This window comes from Nansenia antarctica, assembly GCF_963989245.1.
Source record: "Nansenia antarctica genome assembly, chromosome: 1".
NCBI lineage: Eukaryota > Metazoa > Chordata > Actinopteri > Argentiniformes > Microstomatidae > Nansenia > Nansenia antarctica.
The window spans coordinates 80217040-80232039 of NC_137674.1; positions in this window are offsets into that span (position 1 = coordinate 80217040).

The following is a 15000-nucleotide window of genomic DNA, read 5'->3' on the forward strand; positions in this document are numbered from 1 at the left end:
ATTGTCAACATTATTTGTTTAATAAATAAGAGAAGAGAGTTAGAAAGTAGTTGATAAAGCCATTGTTGATCTCCCTCCCTTTCTCCCTCTCCCTCTCTCCCTCTCTCTCTCCCTCCCTCTCTCTCTCTCTCTCCCTCCCTCCCTCTCTCTCTCCCTCTCTCTCTCTCCCTCCCCCCTCTCTCTCCCTTTCTCTCCTCCCTATCTCTCCTATCCCCCTCTCTCTCTCTCTCTCTTTCCCTCCTCCCTATCTCTCTCACTCCCCCTCGTCTCCCTCCTCTCTCTCTCAGAGAGGAGGAAAAGGACTCTCTCCCTCTCTCTCTCTCTCTCTCTCTCTCTCTCTCTCTCTCTCTCTCTCTCTCTCTCTCTCTCTCTCTCTTCCTCCCCCTCCTCTCCCCCCTCCCCCTCTCTCTCTCAGATTGCCCTTCACATGAGGTAATGAACCCACTCTATCAAAAGGCCTGTATACCGCCACTCGCCTCTCATCCTCCCCTCCTCTCCTCCTCCTCCTCCTCTCCTCTTCTCCACTCCTTCTCCTCTCCTTTCCGCTCCTCCCCCTCATCTCTTACAGAGAGAGAGAGAGGAGGAATAGAACGATTTTGTGGTCTAATCTCGCCACACTGCTGGAGGACAATATTCAATCAGTGTGCAGTGTATCCTCTGTCTTTTCTCCATTTGTGTATGCATTAGCTTGCGAAGGCTCACACAGCTTTGGGTTTGAATGTCTCAAACCTGAATCCCTATCCCTGGAAAATACCGCCCCCCCTCCCTGAACCTTTCAACACATCAGTAGGCCTGTCTCTCCGTCTGCGTGTTCTGGTGCTGACTGCTGTGGTGTTGGCAGCAGCTGCCATTGTCAGAGGGGGGGCGCGAGGAGAGTGTCCACCCCCAGACCTCCAAGTCCCTAGACATATTCTTCCTGTTAATTAGCCTCCTGATGCCTCTCTACACAGACCAATGCTGGGGAGAGGGTGGGGTGGGGGGGGGGGGGGGGGCGGAAGGGGAGCAGCTGATAACACCCCTCTCTCTGCCTCTCCCTGTGTGCTCTCTGTCTCCTTCTGCCTCTCCCCCCATCTCTCTCTCTTTCTCTCCCTTTCTCTCTCCTTCTCTCCCGGTCTGTCTGTGTGTTCCACCTGTCTCCACCTGTTGTGGTGGTGCAGCAGCCCCCTCAGCCTCCCCAGGGTCCTCCCCCTCCCCCTGTGCTGTTTAACAGAGCTCCGCACTGTGACACTTCCAAGCCCAGTCCCAGTCCCACACACGACTGCAGGTGTTCTGGCAGCCTCCGGGCCAAGACAGCACCACTTGGACCAATCACAGGGAAGCTGGAGGCTCGTCCCAGCCAATACCAACAGAGCTCTCAACGGAACACAAGAAAGAGAGAGAGAGAGAGAGAAAGAGAGAGAGAGAGAGAGAGAGAGAGAGAGAGAGAGAGAGAGAGAGAGAGAGAGAGAGAGAGAGAGAGAGCTTGGACCAATCGCAGGGGAGCTGGCAGGAGGAATCGGGGGAGTGGGCCAACATGACCAGGGGAGGCAAACAGGGCAGGCTCGGTGGGGTGAGGTGGGGGTCGTTGTTAACCTGGGCAAGGAGAAACACAATGCCTGAGGTTGGGGGTCCTGGGGGAGACACTAGCTGGCGTTGACTGATGCCAGACTCCCCCTGCCTCAAGAACTGGCATGGCTGGGTGTGAGAGTGTGGGGAGAGGCACCGCGAGATGGGGCCAAGTGCTAGCCTCGTTAGCATGCTGACTTCCTGTGTCTTCCAGCCAGAAGCCCATTAGCATGTACCGTCATGGTACTTTTCTTCTTTCTTTACTTTTCTTCTTTCTTTTCTTCTTTCTTTTCTCTTTTTGTACCTTTCCCCCTCAGAGTGGAGTCTAGTGCGCCCACTTTGTGTGTATGAATCCTGGAGGTTATATTGTGATTGTGTTGCCGTGAGTTCTCTCATGGTGAGTTCTTTCATGGTGAGTTCTCTCATGAGTTCTCTCATGGTGAGTTCTCTCATGAGTTCTTTCATGGTGTATGCTTGCGTCAGGCTCAGCTGCGCACACTACCATATTAGGCATTAACACACTTGCATATTAGTACACAACATCTTTCTTATTCAATAGGAGGAGGCAGGGGAGGATTGAGGCGGAGGCAGAGAGGGGCTGAGAGTAGAGGGTGAGACAGAAAGGGGGTGGGGGGCTGAGCAGAGAGGAGAAGGCAGAGAAAGGGTCCAAGTAGAAGGGGAAGAAGAGAGGGAGGCAGAGAGAGGAGAGAAAGGAGAAGGGACGGGAGGGGACACAGAGACAGGGGAGAGCAGAGAGAGGGAGGTAAAGAGAGACGGGGAGGCAGAAGGAGCGGGTTAGAGAGCAGAAAGTCGGAGTGGAAGTTTTCATCCATCCGTCAAGGAGTCAGATGTTTACTTGGCGGTTACGGTCGACAGACTGACTGCAGGAGATGATTTGTGTTGGGAATCATCTCTGAGATGGGATAATGATAGGAGGAGTGGAATCATAGCAGATGGCCCCCGTCAGGGAAATAAACTATGTCGGAATAGTTGTTAATTTCAGTTGGAAGGGTTGAGAGTCTTGTGAAAGGGATGCTTTCTTCTTCTTCACAGCAGGGCTACTGTAGGGGGAGAATGGACAGAGATACAGAGAGAGAGAGAGATAGAGAGAGGTGAGTGCTGGCCTTTCCACAGCACCCGTCATGAGTCTCACTCTTGTCCTTGACTCCCATGCTTTCTCTTCCAGGGGCAAACTTTCTTCCATCTACAGTCCCTACTCTCTGGGGCAGTGTTTGTGTGTGTGTGTGTTTAGGTGTGTGTGTGTGTGTGTGTGTGTGTGTGTGTGTGTGTCTGTGTGTGTGTGTGTGTGTGTGTGTGTGCATGTGTGCACGTTTATGTCAGTGTGACCACTTCTTTCTCTCTTTCTCACCCTCCTGTGTTTCCATTTCTCTGCTTCATCAGGCTATCTCTTTTCTCTCTTTTCTTCTCTCTTTCTCTCCTCCCCTCTTTGTCCCTCCCCCGCCCCCCCAGTCTCTCCACGGTGTCACTAGATGAAGGGGTCTGTCTGTGTGAGGGCCCATGCCAAGTTGCCGATGCCAAGTCTGAAGTTTTCCTGTTTCATCTCTCTCCTTTTGTGTTGTTTCTCCTCTCCTCTATTCATGTAGGCTTACTTGAACTCATCAGGGATTGGACCGCATCCAAAATCCACCAATCTGGTTCCAGCACCTCATGTCCGCCGTGCTTGCTTTAAGAATCTACCACAGCAGGCGTTTCATTTATTCATTGACATCAATCGTAGGGTTTTAATTGCCTTTGCCTGTGATAGTCAACCTAGCAGAAGAGGTCTAGATTAAAAAACTGTCGATCATCTGTCATTTATCTGATATGCTTCAGCTATCATTGTCACAGCTCCGCCCCTGGCTCATCAGCCGTCTATCAGTGGTGCCAGGTGTGGCCGATTAAGACCGCGACTGGCTCCTACTTAAGCTCTGCTCCTGCTTCCAGTCAACGCCAGATCGTAGCCATTTAATGGTTGGTTCCAGTGTTCGTTCCCTCTACTCTAGTTCTTTACCCGTTACCCTAGCCTAACCCTATTCTCCCTGTTCCCCGTTAAGGATTCCCTGCCTGCCGACCTCCTGCCTGCCTGACTACCCTGCTCCCTGCCTGATCCCTGCCTGCCTAATACTATTCCTCCTGCCTGACCCCCCTGCCTGCCTGCCGACCACTCCGCCTGCCTGACCCCCAGCCTGTCTACCGACCACTCCGCCTGCCTGACCTCCTGCCTGTCTGGCGACCACTCCGCCTGCCTGACCCCCTGCCTGTCTGCCGACCACTCCGCCTGCCTGACCCCCTGCCTGTCTGACTACCTGCCTACCTGCCTGACCCCCTGCCTATTCTACCTACCCCCAGCCTGCTTCCCCTGACACCCCTACCCTACAATAAATCACTATTATTGTTGTACTACCTGTTCTCCGTTGTCTGCTCCTGGGTTCCACCCTCTGGTCGTGACAGTACGATCTGGCCATGTCGAACCCAGCAGACATCGAGACAGTCCGTCAGATGGTCAACAGTAATTATACCGTGTTGGAGAAACACGACTCCCTCCTACAGGAGATAGTGGGGAGACATGAGCACAACTCTGACCAGTTTCCAGGGCATGGGAGTAGCCGCCGCTGCTAACGCTACACCGACCGCCCCCGAGCTCCTGCCCGCTCCAGTGATCCGAGAGCCCCGGGTCCCCATGCCGGATTGTTACGACGGCAAACAGGGTTGCTGCCGTTCTTTCCTCATGCAGTGTGAGCTAGTGATGGAACAAGAGCCTACGTCCTTCTCCGTCAAGGCACTCAGAGTGTAGCTGACTATGCTATTAGATTCCGCACCCTGGCAGCTGAGTGGGTGGAACGACGCAGCCCTCGTCGCGGCGTTTACCGGTGGACTCGCTGAGACCATCAAGGACGAGCTGGTGTCACATCCCGAGTCCTCCGACCTGGATGGATTAATCTCCCTGGCTATCAGAGTGGATAATCGCCTATCAGAACGGAGACGTGAACGCGGAAGTCGTTCCCCCGTTAGCTTCGTCACCCGGCGTGCTTCGTCTTTTCTAGACCCAATTAATTATTCTCGCCCTTTTCAGCCCAACGTCACTCCTAGAGAGGAGACGTCCTCTGTCCCCGAACCTATGCAGCTTGGTCGGATGCGTCTCAGCCAGGAAGAGCGCCGCCGGCGTTTTGAGAACAACAGCTGCCTATACTGTGGGGAGCTCGATCATTACCTCTCCACCTGTCCCACTCGGCCGTTAAACCGGCAGGCTCATCAGGAGAGGGGAGGACCCTAACGAGCCATTCTGCCATCTCTGCCTCTCCCCGCACCCGGACCCAGCTCAACGCCACTATCACCGTTAAAGGTCAGTCCACTGTGTTCCCCGCCCTCATTGACTCTGGTGCTGATGGTAATTTTATGGATGTGTCTCTGGTGGAGCAGTTAGGTCTCTCCACCAGTCCCCTAGACGTGCCCCTAGAGGCCATCGCTTTGGATGGCAGGCTCCTCGCCAAGGTCACCGATAGGACAGAGCCTGTGTCTATGTTACTGTCCGGCAATCACCAGGAGGAGGTGAGTTTTTTCATTACGTGCACTCCCCATGCTCCCATTGTTCTGGGTCACCCCTGGCTGGCCAGACATAACCCCAACATCAACTGGGCCCACGCCAGGGTAGATAGTTGGAGCCTCGAATGTCATGCCGCCTGCCTCCGGTCCGCTGTGTCTACCTCTGCTTCCCTCCAGGCGCCCAGACCAGAGGTCCCTGACCTGTCTTCTATTCCGCCGGAGTATCAGGACCTCCAGCAAGTGTTTTGTAAACAGCTAGCCCTTACCCTACCCCCTCATCGGCCCTATGATTGCGCCATTGACTTGCTGCCCGGAGCACCCCTTCCTAGCAGCCGCCTGTACAGCATCTCTAAACCCGAACGGGTGGCCATGGAATGTTACATCAATGACTCCCTGGCTGCTGGCCTCATCTGTCCCTCCTCCTCACCCGTGGGCGCTGGTTTCTTTTTTGTTGTTAAAAAGGACAAGACTCTGCGGCCCTGCATAGATTAAAGGGGGCTTAATAACATTACCATCAAAAATTCTTACCCTTTACCCCTAATGAACTCTGCTTTCGATTCTCTCCAGGGAGCCACAGTGTTCACGAAGCTCGACCTCCGCAACGCCTACCACCTGGTTCGTATACGAGAGGGGGATGAGTGGAAAACAGGGTTCAACACCCCTTTAGGCCATTTTGAATACCTGGTCATGCCTTTTGGCCTCACTAATGCCCCTGCTGTGTTTCAGGCCTTAGTCAACGATGTCCTCAGGGACATGATAGGCCTTTTTGTTTTTGTGTACCTCGATGACATTTTAATTTTTTCAAGGGACCCAGTCACCCATGTCCAGCATGTCCATCGGGTGCTCCAGCGTCTCCTCGAGAACCAGCTTTTTGTTAAGAGGGAGAAGTGCGAATTCCATGTCCCGTCGGTATCATTCCTGGGTTACATCGTCTCCAATGGACAGGTGAGGATGGACCCCGCTAAGGTGAGAGCAGTCCTGGAGTGGCCCGTCCCCAGTAACCGTAAGCAGCTCCAGAGATTTTTAGGGTTTGCCAATTTTTATAGGCGGTTCATCCGCAACTATAGCCGTGTCGCGGTCCCACTCACTGCTCTCACTTCCACTTCCTGTCAGTTCCGATGGACCCCCAAGGCCGAGAAGGCCTTCCTCGACCTCAAGACCCGCTTTACCTCAGCACCCATCCTCATTCAGCCGGACCCCTCCAGGCAGTTCGTGGTGGAGGTGGATGCCTCGGACATCGGGGTGGGGGCTGTCCTCTCCCAACGCTCTACGGACGGTAAGGTCCATCCCTGCGCCTTCCTGTCCCACCGTCTCTCTCCGGCAAAGAGAAACTATGACGTGGGTAACCGTGAGCTGTTGGCCGTGAAGCTGGCGTTAGAGGAATGGAGGCATTGGCTGGAGGGCTCGGAACAACCCTTCCTTGTGTGGACAGACCACAGAAACCTGGAGTACATGACTGGAGTACATGACTGTTATTTTGACTGTTGTCGACCGTTTTAGCAAATTTGCCCACTTTCTGCCCCTGCCCAAGCTTCCTTCAGCCAGGGAGACGGCGGATCTGTTGGTGAGGGAGGTGTTCTGGCCCCACGGCCTACCCACTGACGTGGGCTGATCGGGGACCACAGTTCACCTCGGCGGTCTGGAAGGCTTTCTGCTCCGGCCTCGGGGCGTCCATCAGCCTGACTTCTGGGTTCCACCCCCAGACCAACGGCCAGGCGGAGAGGGCCAACCAGAAGCTGGAGTCCACCCTGCGCTGCTTGGTGTCAGCCAACCCTACTACCTGGGCGTCCCAGTTACCGTGGGTGGAGTACGCCCACAACACCCTGACTACCTCGGCCACAGGTATGTCACCATTTCAGTGCCTTTACGGCTATCAGCCTCCCCTGTTCCTTTCCCAGGAGGAGGAGATCCTGGTCCCGTCCGTCCAGGCTCACCTCCGCCGCTGCCATAGGACCTGGCATCGGGCCCGTGCCACCCTTCTTCGGGCTTCGGAGCGTTATCAACGACAGGCCAACCGTTGGCGTATCCCTGCTCCCAATTATGCCCCCGGGGACAAAGTATGGCTCTCCACTAAGGATCTACCACTTAAGACTGAATCTAGGAAATTGTCCCAGAGGTTCATTGGTCCCTTCACCATTGAACGGGTGATCAACCCCATGGTCATGCGCCTCAAGCTTCCCCGTACCCTCCGTGTCCATCCCTCCTTCCATGTTTCCCTCCTCAAACCTGTGTCCTCCAGTCCCCTGTCTCCTCCAGTTCCCGACCCCCCCCCCCCCCCCCCAGGATGATTGATGACCTCCCTGCCTACACCGTCCACCGCCTCTTTGATTCTCGTCGCCGTGGTCGAGGGTTCCAGTACCTGGTGGACTGGGAGGGCTATGGTCCTGAGGAGAGGTGCTGGGTCCCTCGGCGACAGATCCTCGACCCTACGCTCGTCCAGGACTTCCACCGCCGACACCCCGGCAAGCCTGGTGGTCCGCCCAGAGGCGTCCGTCGGAGGGGGGATACTGTCACAGCTCCGCCCCTGGCTCATCAGCCATCTATCAGTGGTGCCAGGTGTGGCCGATTAAGACCGCGACTGGCTCCTACTTAAGCTCTGCTCCTGCTTCCAGTCAACGCCAGATCGTAGCCATTTAATGGTTGGTTCCAGTGTTCGTTCCCTCTACTCTAGTTCTTTACCCGTTACCCTAGCCCAGTGGTTCTCAACCATTTTTGGGCCAGCGCCCCCCTGTCCATTATCCAGGTCTCTTACCGCCCCCCATCAAAACAATTTTGCTTTTTTTCTTCCCTGAATATTAATGTTGACTAATATTCTGTGTTATATCATTTAAAAAGCATGTCACTGAATGCCAAATAATGGATTTGATTTAACTGGGCAGTTGGAATATCATTATCATTAGTTTACCAGAGAGCAGAAAAGCCATGTGAATGTGAATAAAAATGCTGTTTATGAGTGTTAAACAAACTCAGACAACATCAGAGAATACAAACAGACTGTTTTATGATGCTAATATTTATTAATTTTTTATTAGACTTTGTTAACACAGTTCCAAAGTTCAGAGCACTGCGCTCTGGGACCGCTCAGAGATGGGTGCTCTGACTGAAAAGACGGTTTGCCCGAGCGAACTGACCGTTTACGAATGTACCTGTAATAACACTGCTGACAGCTGATCAATCGCAAGCAGAGTAGTGGTTTTCTATAGCAACAAAAGACGTTGACAGCTGTTCGGAATGCTGATGCGTTCGTTTCCAGGGCATCACATGAGGAGCAACATATCACAAAAAAGCGATCGTATATTTTAGTTTGTAAACGTTAAGACGAACACATCGCAATGCTAACCTCAGAATGGCACTAGGGATAACATCCACAACAACACTTAACAGTAATACATTTATGTAATATGATGAACCTGCGAGGGGAGGGGACATTCATAGCTGATTTCTCCAGGTTAGATTATTGGTAAGCGACAGAGAACTTTCCGGACTGGTTTATTACAATACGATCGCTTTTTTGAGATAGGTTGTTCCTGCTGTGATGTTCTGGTATGGTGGTATGGTATTAGCACTAATTTTAACTAAATTAAATAAGCTGTATTGAAAGGAAGCGAGTGCGGCATCTTTGGTGTCTCCTGCGAAGGGATGCCTAAGCAGGTGAACTACCTCATCGATGAAGGGATGGCATCGAGTAAGGGCAGCAACGCAGTCATCAATTACCTGCATCACTTCTTCGAGAAGTATGGAGTTGGAGAAACATACGTGGACCTGAACTGTGACAACTGCAGTGGCCAAAACAAGAACAACTTCATGCTGTGGTACTGTGCATGGCGGACCATGCATGGCCTTCACAAGACACTGGGCCTCCACTTCCTGATTGCAGGCCACACCAAGTTTGGCCCCGACTGGTGCTTTGGCCTTATCAAGCAGTGCTTCAGGAAGACCAGAGTGGACACTTTGGATGACATTGTTAAAGTCGTGAGGGCCAGCTCTCCAGTGAAACACGTCAACATCCCCCAGCTTGTAGGCCTGGAGAATGGCACCGTGCTGGTTCAAACCTACGACTGGCAAAAGCATCTGGGTGGCTACTTCCGAAAGCTCCCACAGATTAAGAGTTACCAGCACTTCAGGTAATTCATTGTCATGTATTTACCTATTTCATTTTATGAACATAGTATGGCGGTCATATAATATCATTTACTGTGGGCAATCATTTAATGCATTGTCTTCATTCTGTTGCAGCTTTGATGCTCGGAAACCTGGCGTGGTTATAGCCAGTGAATACGACGGGGCAGAACCAGTCGAGTTTCAGCTACTGAAACACACTGATGTCAAGCCCCCCAGAGGTGATCTTCCTGTGCAAGCCCCACCCGGACTTGACGTGGCCAGACAGAAGTACCTTTTTGACAAGATCAGAGAATTCTGTACTGATGAGGCGAAAGACACTACATGCCCCTGCCCACCAGACTCCACAGCACCTCTGAAAAGGGCACCTCAGAAAAAGGCTGTCCGTTTGTAGCTGCAGGACAAACACACAGGAGGAATGCAGGAATTGCACACTGATTGTACTTTGCACAGCTTGCCGCACTATTGTTCTGCTTTTTCCTCCTTAATATTAGTCATGCCTGATGTTATTTTATAAAGTCTAGATTTGAGCTGTAACTCTGTGCCTCGGATAGGAGCAATTTATCACTGTAATAACGTGCCACTTTTTTACTCTTACTCTTTTTACATGGTTCATTCTGATTGCAGTACTGTGATTTGGTACACTTTTTTTGTGCTTTGGTCGACATGACGTGACGTGCAATATTGGTGTGAAGTGTGCCCATATTCTGTGTATGACACAATATTTACAGTGATATCTTTATCCTAACTATTCTTGTGTACTGTAAAATAAATTCTGATTCTGATTGAATACTTTTTTGTATCATTAAAAGACTAACAATAACAGTTACAACAACCATAAATAATAATAAGCTGGGTAATTAGCTTAGGTAATACCTTGCTAGGTAATAATGTTATAGCTGTATAACTATAGCTGTCTGACCCAGTGACCAGTGACCAGTGACCAGTGACCAGTGACCAGGGGGAGTGGTTGGGGGTGGGGTTGACCAGCTATTGTTACCGCCCATTACCTGCCGGTGTGAAGGTGTGAAAAAGTCCCAAATCTTTCAAAGCCGTTTCCTCAGGATTTAGTTTTCAGGGTTAACAAGTTTCAAATACTCATGTTATCTTACATTTTTTCCCGATGTCTATGTATGACACATCATTTGAAAGCTTACAATCTGTAGTTTAAGCATATGTAAAAAACAGAAAAATGACTTTGCCCCCTCTTTGATCGTTCCACCAGATCGCGTCACAAATTAAATAGCCTATTCCTCATAAATCTTCGCCAACTGGCTAAATCCAAAGACAATCAACTATTTACAGTTATATAGCCTATTCCACTCCTATCCGTGTTCATTTGCGGGTGCTATGCAAGAAAAGGATGGCAAGGGTTGAAACATGACATTACAGATGGGATGAACCGGGGTTCTTTCTATCGTAGACTAGCATAGTATTGCAATTTCTGCACTGTACATGAACTGTCAAGATTCTTCTACAATGCAGCTTACCCAGACACATTGGAAACTATCAAAAGTTCTGCCTTTGCTAGCTGAGTTTTTAGCTTCATCTTCTTGTTGACACTCTCACTTTTAAAAAATGTGGGCGCTGCGCTACGTGTGTCTGCATCACAGAGCCCGGCCAAGTTCAGAACACTGCGCTCTGGGAGCGCTCAGAGATGGGTGCTCTGACTGAAAAGACGGTTTGTCCGAGCGAAATGACCGTTCGTGCATTTACGAACGTACCCGTAATAACACTGCTGACAGCTGTTTTTCATGAGAAAAATACTTAATGCGCGAACGCCCCCCAAGAACACCTCAACGCCCCCCTTTTTTAAATATCTGTTCCAGCGCCCCCCCGATGTTGTCTGAACGCCCCCGTTGAGAAACGATGCCCTAGCCTAACCCTATTCTCCCTGTTCCCCGTTAAGGATTCCCTGCCTGCCGACCTCCTGCCTGCCTGACTACCCTGCTCCCTGCCTGATCCCTGCCTGCCTAATACTATTCCTCCTGCCTGACCCCCCTGCCTGCCTGCCGACCACTCCGCCTGCCTGACCCCCAGCCTGTCTACCGACCACTCCGCCTGCCTGACCTCCTGCCTGTCTGCCGACCACTCCGCCTGCCTGACCCCCTGCCTGTCTGCCGACCACTCCGCCTGCCTGACCCCCTGCCTGTCTGACTACCTGCCTACCTGCCTGACTCCCTGCCTATTTTACCTACCCCCAGCCTGCTTCCCCTGACACCCCTACCCTACAATAAATCACTATTATTGTTGTACTACCTGTTCTCCGTTGTCTGCTTCTGGGTTCCGCCCTCTGGTCGTGACAATCATAACAGACCCATCGACGACATGATAGTACCCGTGTATATGGAGGGGTGATGGGTGAGGTCTAGGGGGAGGATGGGTTTGGGGAGATGAGGAGGGGGGAGATAACAGGGAGGGATGAGATTAGTGGGGGAGCGCATTGGTTATGTGGGGGGCTAGGAGATTAGACTGTATGCGAGGTGGGTAGGGTATTAGATTGGGTGAGAACATACGGTAGGGAGGGGGACAGGGGACTGAGGGCGGAGGGCGGGGGGAGGGAGGAGGCGGGCGAGCAGGTGGCCTGATGATGGGTTTTCGGTCCTCTAGGTGTTTAGCTCCTCTCATCTCCTCCCTGGAGATGAACATCCAGACTCACAGCACCTCGGCTCTCACATGACAGGAGGTGACATCACCCCATCACCCCCTCTTTACCAGGAGCATTGAGAGGAGCCAGACCCTCTCACTCATTGGGTCCAGAGGATGTCTGGTGTACAGTACAGGTCAGGGAATGGAGGCTGTTGGCTCGTCATAGCGGTCATCATTTAGCTCCATGGTCTACTCCACTGTCTGTCAGCTCCATGGTCTACTCCACTGTCCAGTTCTCTCTACTCCACTGTCCAGTGCTGTCTACTCCACTGTCCAGTGCTGTCTACTCCACTGTCCAGTTCTGCTCTGTCAGTGCTGCGTCTGCGCCTGGCCTCTGATATTTACCGCTGCATTAACTGTAACCTATTAGATCAGGATGGGCTGAATTATCCAGTAATGCAATGGATGAGGAAATCCTGCTAGGCTGAACGCCCTCATCATTATTATCAGGATGTAAACGGATTAGCCTGCCTGTTTCCAGGGAGGTGAAGAGGTTGCAGCATTTGGGGAAAAGTCCATGCATACAATTAGTATATCATTAACTTCTGGTCTCAGGGAAGGTGACATTGCTTCTGCAAGGCCGAGGCGGTGGCTAGCCTCTGTCATCGCTGTGTAGACGTCATCCAGTGAATTAACATATAATGCATATGGAATCTATTTGCAGTTTGGCTCCCTGTACAGAAGCGGTAGTGTCTGTGAGCTGTGTCACTATTATTCGTTCATTTTTGACACAACTCACTGTTTATGGATAGGCTGCATCCATTAGTCTACACATCACGTTCCACGTACTTAACTGCAGATCATTTAGATGCTGTGTGTGCGTTCATGTCATTTTAATGTGTTGTTGTGACAAACACTAATAGTTGATTGTGATGTTACAGATGCACTCAGCATACGGCTACAACAACAACAACAACAACAACAACCGCCGCCTCGTAATTGGAATCAAACATTTCAATTCACTGTTAATGAAAGCCAGAATCAAATTTGTTACATCTCAACACACTGTTTTTGTGTACCGGCGTTGGAGAGCTGACCTAATATGACTTTGTATGAGGAATATGATACAATAAGAGTCCATTTATATGCAAACCACCATTGCATATGCAAACCGTGCTATTCCCAACTGGCAACATGCAGCCTGGGATATGCTGCGCTGCAAGACAGCGGATGGTGCTTAGGGAGTAAACACTGATTTAATTTGTAAAATGTTATTTATGGAAATATTAGGGCACTTTATGGCGATATATGGCAAGACCTGTTCATCCCAGTTAGACCAGTGACTCATGTGGAGACTGCCCGGTCGTTCTGAATATGAGTTTTTATGATCTCTGTGACAAAACAGAAAGAAAAAAAGAGAGGTGAATAACTAATTCGGCATACACTATGAATGTTATTATCGAAAAATGCATACAGATGTGAGTTTTACTCTGCCAGGGGGAAAAGGGGGTTGTATTACTGAAGAGATTTACAATAATTCTCACTCCTTATTATTCAAGCTCCCGATATATCTATATCTATATATATATGCGTGTTTTCCCAACCCAGAACAGCAAAGTAAAGATAAAAGCACTAGTCTTTCATGTTTCTATGCAAGATGAAAGAAGTATTTCTTCATGCCTATATTAAAGAATACCTGTGTTGAGAAATCCTAGATTTGTTAATTCTGTTTATGCCAATTAGTCCTATTCTCTGTTGTCCCTGACCCAAACAAATATTCTTCAATTATAACTCAACAATAAGAATAATATTCATTTTGTAACTTCAGAGAATATGCAAAGCTAGCGATATGACATTCATGACTGCCCACTTCTTTCTGAGACAGAGTTGTTTATGCCTGGTTGGTATGAGTTGTGTCGTCAAGTGGAACCTGACTCAACACAATCCCTTGTATAAGGGCTTCTTTCTCCCCACACCTGTTTTCTGACATCTGCTATATTTCCAGTCCAAAGGGTTTTCTGTTACCGTGCTGTATATTGATTCCAGTCAGGTCAGCCAGCCGTGGATAGTTTCATATAGTGTCCCTGTCACTGGTGCTGAGTAGATGGGGTGTGTGTGTGTGTGTGTGTGTGTGTGTGTGTGTGTGTGTGTGTGTGTGTGTGTGTGTGTGTGTGTGTGTATGTGTGTGTGTGTGTGTGTGTGTGTGTGTGTGCATGTGTGTGTGTGTATGACAGAGATATGTAACTGAGAGGTGTGTGTGTGTGAGAGAGAGAGAGAGCGAGAGAGAGGTGTGTGTGTGTGTGTGTGTGTGTGTGTGTGTGTGTGTGTGTGTGTGTGTGTGTGTGTGTGTGCGTGCGTGTGTGTGTGTGTGTGTGTGTGTGTGTGTGTGTGTGTGCATGTGCGCGTGCGTGTGTGTGTGTTGATCCGTCCCTCTAAGCTTCCCCTCTCCCACACACACAGAGCTGTGACCTTGTGGCTCTGGTTTCAAGGACACTGCCATCGACTGGTTGGTGGAGGCAGACAGTCTGCAGGTGTGGGCTGGATTACACTGGAGGTGATGGGAAAGACCTTCAGCTGTCTGTAGGGAGCAGGCCTGTGTGTGTCCGCATGGCACAGTGCCAGTGATATGAGTAATAGTAATCGACATAATAATACTCTATTATAGTATTCAAAGATCTCCATAGATTTTTTAAGAATCTTCTACTTTTTTTTATTTCTACTGTAGTCATCAATAACCCTCCATATGATCAACACCATACCACAGAGATGACAAGCCAGCATGACATGACACTGACATGGTGTTATCACCCCTCTTCTCTCTCGTACCAGGAACATCACACCCTCTTAGCTCCCTCATTTCAGTGTTTGTGTGTGTCTGTGTGTATGTATGAGAGAGAGAGAGAGAGAGAGAGAGAGAGATAGAGGGGGAGAGAGAGAGAGGGGGACAGAGAAAGAGAGAGAGAGAAAGAAAGAAAGTGAGGTAGTGTCATAGTGGAGGACAGGAGATGGAGAATGGTAGCAGGGTCTCTGTAAGAGAAAGAGAGAGAGAGAGAGAGAGAGAGAGAGAGAGAGAGAGAGAGAGAGAGAGAGAGAGAGAACGCTCTCTAAGAACACCATATGAAGGTTAATCCCTTCACCCTGGGTACCTCTCAGACCTTACATGCCAGTCATGTTGAGAGGAACCCCCGCCCTCCCCCTGCCCTC